The sequence below is a fragment of the Aegilops tauschii genome, chromosome 7 (assembly GCF_002575655.3).
Source record: "Aegilops tauschii subsp. strangulata cultivar AL8/78 chromosome 7, Aet v6.0, whole genome shotgun sequence".
NCBI lineage: Eukaryota > Viridiplantae > Streptophyta > Magnoliopsida > Poales > Poaceae > Aegilops > Aegilops tauschii.
Genome location: NC_053041.3, coordinates 348,325,223 through 348,335,043, shown reverse-complemented (window position 1 = coordinate 348,335,043; position 9,821 = coordinate 348,325,223).

Genomic DNA, 9,821 nt, shown 5'->3' with positions numbered 1-9,821 from the left:
CAGGAATAGACCTTCGTGGTCAGGCTGATCGTGCTTCCGGCATCGTCAGTAACCTCAGGAGATTGGTTTAGCGATTGCTAAGGCGCAACGTCGTGCACGTTTGTAGTCGGATCGTCAAAGTCGTCTCCACCAAATCGATAGTTATCATCTCATCGAAAGATCGGGACACCTTTGCCTCTATCAAGTGGTATCAGTTTTCAGGTTGCTCGGTGAGAATTTCCAGTTTCCCCTAGATTAGATTTATTTTCTTACCTATTGTCCAAGAAAAAGCCACAAAAAAGTTAGATCTATTCATCCTTTTGTCCAAGCCAGTCTGAGCCTTTGCAATTTTCTATTCATTGTTTGCATTATTGAATTATCGGTTGCATCGTCGTGTCGAGTTGCTGGTCTTAGGGTCTAGTTCGTTTAGAGTTTCGAGTTCTGTTCACATTAGTCACGTCGCCGCTGCATCGTTATCCCTTCTGCTGTCCACCACACCATCCATCAAATTCCACCATGTGCTACCCATAGTTCATTGTCACAATCATAGTTGAGGTCGTTCACATCTTCGCTTGATCCAATCTGCATCTTATCTAGTTTGTCTTGGAAAGAGGGAGAGAAAAAAAAGATAGAGAAAAAAAAGAGAGAAAAAAAAGAAAAAGAAGTCAGAAAAAAAAGAGAAAGAAAAACAGTGTGAGGAAAAAAAAAAGAGAAGAAAAAAAACAAAATTCGGATCTATCTAGACTCAATCTCGTAGTTGAATTCGGATTGGAATCTGTTTTGTGCACTGTTTAGTAAAACAGGCATACCTTCCTCATACGAAGTCCGTTTTGACTCCGCGAGTACTCAAATGAAAGCTAGCGACGAGCCGCATCTAAATAGTTGCAGAGACTAGTTCAATATTCGACACCTCAAAATCGTCTTCTAAATAGGTCTTTTTGCCCTCCGAAATTCGCGGACACAGCTTATTCCAGTTTTTCAAGCCAGTTTCAGAATTCTTTCACTCCTCATATCAACTCGGAATTGAGTGATTCTTTTTGCATTGGAAAGCTTGAGTTAGTAGCATTCTTTGAAAAAAATTATCAGAAAATTGGCACAAACTTTTCAAGAGGAAAGTTGGAGAGAGTTGTTGTATATCCTGCTTGGCAGTTGTTTTTCATCATTATCTTTACTGCCGTTGTGATCTTCACTTATATCTTGCTGTCCAGAGCTACTTAGTATCCTTCATTGATGCTAGTTGTGCTACGCCGTGACCTCATTAGTGTTCTAGGCTCGCGTCTCTAGTCCGGTCTAGCCTAGGACCAGCACAGTACCGTCGTTGAGCGTTTATTCAACATTGCATCTCTGAATTGATTATTGCTAATATTTTGCTACCATATATAGCCAACCTAGCTCCACATATTTCTACACCGTGTATACGTACGTTCCCCTGGCAATCGCTTTACTCAATCTTTGGAGTTATTTGACACCGCTGGTTGCCTGTCACCACCTGCTGCTTGGTAAGAACTTGTAAGATATTGATATTTGCTTTACTGTGAGCGCTTTACCACCACATCCTAGTAGTTCATAGGAACATTATTCTTGAATTTTGTTTCTTGTTTCTACTAATCATGACAGGATCTAGAGTCAATTCATGGGGTTTGTCGATCGTGGGAGATGTGCCATCACCTATGCCAATACCACAACCGTCACGAGAGGTGCACAAACATCCAAATGCACATGATCAGGTTAATGTTTCTATACCCCCATTTAATGGCCGTTTTAGACCTGCTTTATATATTGAATGGGAGTTTGACCTAAATAATATATTTGCTTCCAATAATTTTGATGTACGTAAAAAAGTTAAGGTTGCGGTTGGTTCTTTCACTGGTTATGCTGTAGTTTGGTGGAGTGAATATTGTCGGTTACACCCTAATGATATACCTACTACTTGGGATGATTTGAAACTTGCCATGCGACATACATTCGTTCCCGCTTATTATACTCGTGACATGATTACAAAGTTGCAACATTTAAAACAAGGTAGTGACACCGTAACGAAATATTATGATACTTTACAAACTACCTTGCTGCATTCCTCTTTAGAAGAAAGTGAAGAATATTTTATGGATAGATTTTGGGGAGGATTAAATCGTGACATTCAGGAGATACTAATACATGAAGAGTGTTATCCTATGGACCATTTGTTTCATCTTGCTTGCAAAGCTGAACAGGAAATAAAACGACGTGTTGCGCACAAGGAGAACAAGCGCAAGATGCACATTCCAAGAGTTGATACGGTTGTCCCTTCAACTACTAAGCATACTATGACAACCACATCCGTTGTTGTGAGGACTACATCACCTCCACCATGTGACACATCATCACCGAGAGTGCCTACCTCATCTGAGTTGATCATAAGAGGTAATGACAAAGGTACTAATCTTCCACTTCCACATGAGTATGATGAATGTCTTATCAATTTAAGTGCACCATGCGGTGAGCTACCCACTACTTTGATCACACCAGCTACCTTAGAGGACTATGTTGATGATTTGACTTTGCCATGTGATCAAACAATTTTGAGTGAGCCCATTGAATTAACTATCGATGCAAAAGAATCAAGTGAATCAGGGAATAAATCAGATTTGGATCAAATATGTTTGAAAATAATTGTGCCAATGTTTAATCATTTTGATATGACCTCTAATCTTGGTGATGGTTCATCAATGTTGGGATGGTTTAATGATGAATATTGTCAATCTTTTCATATGAATAAGAGCTTCACTTATATGTGCAAACTGAGTTGCAATACTTTCATGCCTTCTACTTCTTGTGATAATATTTTGGCTTTATATTTTATTAACTATGAAAGTTACTCATGTATACATGTGTCATATGTGCAAAATCCACGGGAAGTAAAAATGGATGACATATACATATACAACATGTACACCTTGTCTCTTTTGTTAGCCACATTTCAGATTAAGCAACGCCGAGGACGGCTTTGTTTTCAAGAAGGGGAGGATGATGAGGACATGACTACCTTGGATACGACCAAAAATATTGCATACATGCATATTTGTCAGGTGATTTCTAGTGCAAACTATTCAATAATCTATTTATGTTATCCAGAACAAAAATACTTCACACACTTTTGTGTTTTGTCTAATTGCAGGTGTATGGGACATTTGTACAATCCACATATGAAGATAAGGCAAAAGGAGAAGTTTAGGTTCTGTTCAAAAAGTCCTCTCACGTCACTTTTGGGCCAAGAGAAGATAGAGTCCAAGTCTCTCACGTTCTGGATTCAGATTCGGACTGCACAGACATACCTGACTCAAAACGCCAACAACATTTTCATACGGACTCCAAATTGGGTGATTCTTTTTTTGTTGGAAACTAGATTTCGTGCTCTTTCCAACCCAATTGGATTCACCTTTAAATTCGTCCGGAGCATTGAGTTATGGTCGAAACAATCTGACGTTGCACCAGAATCCGAGTCAAACTACAAGTCCAAAGGTGTTGCATCACCTCCACTTGGGCCATGAGCCTTGTACGACCTAGGGTTGGTTTTAGGCTGCCTTGGGACGTCCTCCCACCTCCTTGGCCGCCACCCCTTGCTCCTATATAAGTAGATCCATCTAGTAGCTTTTTCCTTGGAATTTGTTTAGTTAAAAGTTAGCCATTGCAACTTCGTGTACTTTGTTTGTGTCCAACGACCAGACCAAGACCGCTTACGGATTCCCACCACTATCAATACTTCATATATATTCGCAATATTCAGATTGCATTATCATATTCTTGCTCGTTCTTCGATTGCTTGCAGGAATAGACCTTCGTGGTCAGGCTGATCGTGCTTCCGGCATCGTCAGTAACCTCAGGAGATTGGTTTAGCGATTGCTAAGGCGCAACGTCGTGCACGTTTGTAGTCGGATCGTCAAAGTCGTCTCCACCAAATCGATAGTTATCATCTCATCGAAAGATCGGGACACCTTTGCCTCTATCACACCTTCACTTAGCCATAGGAGTTTTATGGTGGGGCTACGACATAGCCCCTGGTATGTATACGACGCATTATAATATAGTGCCTTACATATGTTGATCTGAAAAAGATCCCTCGTGTGACATGGAGAATCACTAAAGATTCGAATAAGTCGCCAAGTGGTTGACCAGCTCTCGCCGCATCATGACAGTCAATTTTCGGCTTTCTCTACTGAGGTGCTCATCCGGTCTAGGCCAAGGCACAATCGCAGTAGTTCTCCCTTGACTACCCTAGCCGATAAAACGGAACGTAGGGTAGCAAGCACAGGAGCCGGGCAACCCAACTATTGACCCAAGACAATGATTCGGTGCTAACACATATAAGGCCAAACTTGCGACGCCGAAGTGTGCTTTAGAGTTGTTCGGACTTTTACTGGCAACTCGTTTGTTCCCATACCAAGCCCCTGGCAGGTTATGCCGAGGTGCGTTTGTAAAGCAGCCACTAAGGCCGTACTCATTGTTGAAAGAGTATGGAAGATTAGTTCGGATAAAATTTTACTGGGAATAGAGCAATATGCCAATGATAAATTCATATAAAAAACCATGAACACCTCTATTTGACATGCTCGGGGTCGGGAACGGAGGAAATAAGGCATAGTACACGCTCGAAATAAAGAGTGCGGTCTTCAAAAAGTTGTTTTGGACCTCCTGTCGCACGTCTGCACTGCCCGTCCTCGGGGAGGGTAATCCTTAACGGAAGTAGCCCCTTTAGGTGAGTGTACCGATCCGAACTCCGAGAGAGTCCGTTGTAGATACTGTCTTTTTCGTCACCTGTTTTTACGAGATAATAGTGAAAAAAAGAAAAAGGAAAACAGATAAAAAACGTTACGGGAATGCTTGCAAGGTTGTCCGTATTGTGCTTCCGCCGATGCCCATGGTATCTTGAGCGCATAGTGATGTACGCGTCGTGTACATCTTGCCAGTATAGTGGGTGGGTGGCAGAAGCCGAGCTGCTATTTCCTTTCCGGGAGTGGTCGAACTTCAGAGGGAAACTGTTTCTGGCCCCTGGTGTTCGGTAGCGAGCCGCTCCATCGTCTTTATCGCCTGGTGGCCTCCTCCCCTTGTGCTCGGCGTTAAGCTTGCCTGCCTACTTGAAGACCCAACAGTTTCTGTTGGTATGATTGGCTGGCTTATCAGGGTGACCGTGAATCTGATAGGGTCGGTCCAATATCCTGTCAAGGGTGGATGGTCCATCCTGGTTTGCCTTTAATGGCTTCTTCCGTTGACCGGGTTTCGGATTGTGAAATCCGGCATTGGCCGTTGTCTCGCATAATCTTTCATTATTATTGCGATTGTTGTGTTTGGTTCGTCGTGGCTTGCCGTTGCCGTCTTGCATTTCGGAAGTGCCCGGGTCGCTGGCGTTGTTGCTTTTATGAGCGAGCCAGTTGTCTTCTCCCGTGCAAAAGCGAGTCATTAGAGCGGTTAGGGTTGTCATGGATTTAGGTCCTTCCTGGCCGAGGTGACGTGCTAGCCATTCATCCCAGACGCTATGTTTGAAGGCCGCAAGGGCCTCCGCGTCCGGACAGTCGACAATTTGGTTCTTTTTGACTAAGAACCTAGTCCAGAGCTGCCTGGCTGACTCGTCGGGCTCCTGGACAATGTGACTCAAGTCATCGGCATCTGGTGGCCGGACATATGTTCCTTGGAAGTTGTCCCGAAAGGCATCTTCCAAATCTTCCCAGTTGCCAATAGAATTTTCTGGCAAACTGTTTAGCCAGTGCCGAGTTGGCCCTTTGAGCTTGAGAGGTAGGTATTTAATGGCATGAAGGTCGTCTCCGCGAGCCATGTGAATATGGAGGAGGTAATCCTCAATCCATACCGCGGGATCTGTTGTTCCATTGTATGATCCGATGTTAATGGGTTTAAACCCGTCTGGGAATTCATGCTCCATTACCTCGTCAGTGAAGCAGAGAGGGTGTGCGGCTCCTCTATGTTGGGCCACACTGTGAAGCACCTCTCGCGGACTCCGCTTACGGTTTTCGGACCGGGCATGGTCGGCTCTGTTGTGTCCTGTTCTACCCTTCAGGTCTTGTTGGATGTCGCGAGTATTCCCCCGAGATGTTTTGTTCTTGTGTTGACAGCCGGATGGGTTGGTATGGTGCTCTGCTTGGGCTGCTACTTTATCCAGACCGAACTATGGTCGGCCTACCGCATTATTCGATGGTGGTGTGGGCTCCAACACCCTGCCATCGTATTGAGGGAGCCACCTATACTTGGGGTGGCTTTTGTCTGGGCCGTTAAGGCCGTATTCTTCGGCGGCCAGGACCTTGGTCCATCTATCATTGAGCAAATCTTGGCTTGCTTGAGCTGCAGCTGCTTCTTCCTTAGGCTCCGTGCTGTGGCTATGAGCCGGCGTTTAAAGCGCTCCTGCTCGAGAGGTTCCTCAGGCATGATAAAATCCTCGTTGCCAAGGCTCTCCTCATCCTCGGAGAGTGGGAGATAATTACTATCCTCCGAGTCTCCATATGTGGCCTGTCCATCAAGGCTGTCTTGCCCGCTTTCCTGTTCCTCCTGCTCGGATTCTACCTCAACAGGGTCATCATTGTCCAGAGTGTTGTCTTCTCTGGTGCTAGCAGTGTTTTCTCTTGTGCGATGTGACTTAGCGGCGCCGTGGGCGCCGGTGTTCGGATTGTGTACCAGGAGGTTTATCCTCGACTGGATTCTCCTTGTCATCGTCGAGAGCGTCGTCAGGTGTGTCTATCATACACATGTCATACCAGGAAGTGGTCATCCCGTGTCTAGCAGGTAGTAAGCTCTGGCCTTGCCCCTCATCGTCGCCCATACCGTCGATGTCTTCGGAGCGGGGGTCAGGCGTGTTGGTTGGGTCTTCAACAGTGGCTATGAAGTGGGTGGCGGGTGGGAAGCAAAATTCTCCACCATCCGTCGTAAGTTCGAACCGAACATAGTTCGGCGATGAGCATCTGCCAGGGATAGGTTTTTAGTGAGTTTAGTAGGTCGCCCATGGGTGAGTGTTGGAAGATATCTGCGGCGCTGAACTTGAAGATCGATAACCGATCAAGTTCGGTATACGCGGGCTCGCAGGGTTCGGAACTCGACATCGGAGACGAGTCCGGGGTTCCGTTGATGCAGATACCGTATGAAGTGGAATCTGCGTGTGGCTCCAATGCCACAGAATCGGTAGCCCTGTGATGGGGTTGAGCTTCCCATCTTCAGATGACTTGATTTGCTCCGGATCTAAGGCCAGAGCTGCTACAAGAGCTATCTCCTGGATGCGGCCCGATGACAGGTTTAAGCCATGTTCATCGGGGCGACGAGGAGCGGTTGCCGCGGTCTCGAATCCGTCGAATATCAAGTCTCCACGGACGTCCGCCACGTAGTTCAAGCTTCAGAATCTGACCTGATGGCCAGGGGCGTAGCTGTCGATCTGCTCCAGATGGCCAAGCGAGTTGGCCCGCAGTACGAAGCCGCCGAATACGAAGATCTGTCCGGGGAGGAAGGTTTCTCCCTGGACAACGTCATTACTGACGATCGAAGGGGCCATCGAGCCCTTTGCCGATGGCACAGTGGAACTCTCAACGAAAGCACCAATGTCGGTGTCAAAACCGGCGGATCTCGGGTAGGGGGTCCCGAACTGTGCGTCTAGGATCGATGGTAACAGGAGACGGGGGACACGATGTTTACCCAGGTTTGGGCCCTCTCTATGGAGGTAATACCCTACTTCCTGCTTGATTGATCTTGATGAATATGAGTGTTACAAGAGTTGATATACCACAAGAACGTAATGGCTAAACCCTAGAAGTCTAGCCTATGTGAATACGGTAATGAATATAACCCCCTATCCAGACTACGCTCTCCGGTTTAGATAGATACCGGAGAGATTTAGGGTTACATGGAGTCGGTTACATCAGGGGGAATCTACATAGTCGGTTGCCAAGCTTGCCTTCCACGCCAAGTAGAGTCCAATCCAGACACGGGCCCAGTCTTCGGTCTTCATGTCTTCACAGCCCATCAATCTGGCCCAATGAATAACAGGCCGGACGCCCAAGGACCCCTTAGTCCAGGACTCCCTCACCCGCCTGGCGCCCGCCTGGTCTCGATCGTCATAGCTCACGTCACGTGAACCTCGCGAGGTTTGCCTTGCCTTGATCTCTCCGCCCCTCGCGAGCCGGCCCGATGAGGCCGCTCCCGAGGAGGTCTTGCCTTGTCCGCCTCGCGAGGCTCGGCCCCTCGCGAGGGTCTTAAAAGCTTCTTGGTGAAGATGGGTCGTACGGGCCCGCTCACAGAGCCACGCCGTGGGCCGCAGGTAGGCAAGTCTGGGGACCCCCGTTCCCAGAACGCCGATAGTGGCCCCTGGGCCCAAGGCGCGCTCGGACTTGGCTTCGAGGCGAAGCCAAAGGGCAAGTGCGGAGCGCCGCGGGCCCCAACAGCCTGCGGCCTTGGTCGACGCGTGGCGGTTGATTGGACGTGGGCGTCTCCGCTTCCCCACGCTGCCTCGGCAACTGCCCGACTGTCAAAAGGCTGGTGCAGACAGCGCGTGCCTTCATTGCTTCCTTTCACCTTGCTCCAGATCCCCTTCCTTGCTCCTTGCTTCCGAAATCTCCAGATCTGCTCCCCCTCTTTCGCATCAGCGAGCAATGGTGCCCCGGAAGGTCAAGCCTGCCTCGTCGCCGGCTTGGTACGAGCCGGCTCTCGACGCACCCAACATCTCGAAAAAGAGCCTCGCTGCCACTCGCCTACTGACGGCGGGGGAAAGCAACGAGAGGGGGAAGACTGAGCTCCGGGCCAGCTCCGCCGTGCCGGAGCCCGAGGGGAGCACCTTCTTTCCCTTCTTCACGAGAAGTATCGCCGCGGGACTGGTTCCCCTTCTCTGACTTCTTCTACGAGGTCCTCGGTCACTACGGGCTGCAGGCGCTGCATCTTCATCCCAAATCCATCCTTCTCTTGTCGATCTTCGCCTACTACTGTGAGGCGTATCTCGGCGTGATGCCATCCGTGGATCTTCTGCGCCACTTCTACTTACTCCGCGTCAACGAGGGTCATACCTCCGGGTGTGCCAACTTCATCGTGGCCGGCAAGGCCAACTCGATCTCCGGAAAGAAGGCCGACGGCTTCCGGAGCAAGTGGGTCCTGATGGACGCCATGTGCGTCCACCCACGCTTGACGCTGCCAACGGAGATGCCCCAATTCGACAAGGGGTGGTCTTGCACGAAGTTCACTGATGAGCGGGTGACGTTGGTGTTGGAGCAGATGAAATCTAACATGAAGCCAGGCAACACGAAGGCGGCGAAGGTGACTGTCACGACCGGTTTTTCGGGATATTAATTTCCCAGAAAACGTCCTTTGTGCTCACCAGCCCCAGGATTACTGTTAGCTGATGAGGCACCAACTTGATACAAGAATTCCAAGCGAAGCACAAAAATATGTAGTACAAGACCATTGTGGCCTAGGGGTACAACACTTGGTTTCTAGTGGTTGATGGCGGAAGCGGTTTGTGGTTCATCTGGGTCTATGGGACTCCATTTCCCACAAGAACAGCTGACCAGGGTAACTCCTATCTTCGCGAGGCTGCTATCACCTTTACAAGGGTTCCGGGGCTGTCGGCGAAATGCTCTCTCCACGCAAGAAATCTGGCCAAGACAATAGCCAGGGACAAGCCAGTGAGTACGTTTGAATGTACTCGCAAACATTATGAACACGGGTATAATATAACAAGGGGGTAATCATGCTCCGAAATATTTTATGACCACAACGTCTATCACGAAATAAACGAAATCCATGATGCTCGCAAGCAGGTAAAATATGAGCATGCAATACGGGAGTAGAAATAGAATGCGTTGATTGAGTGTCTGGAATGACTC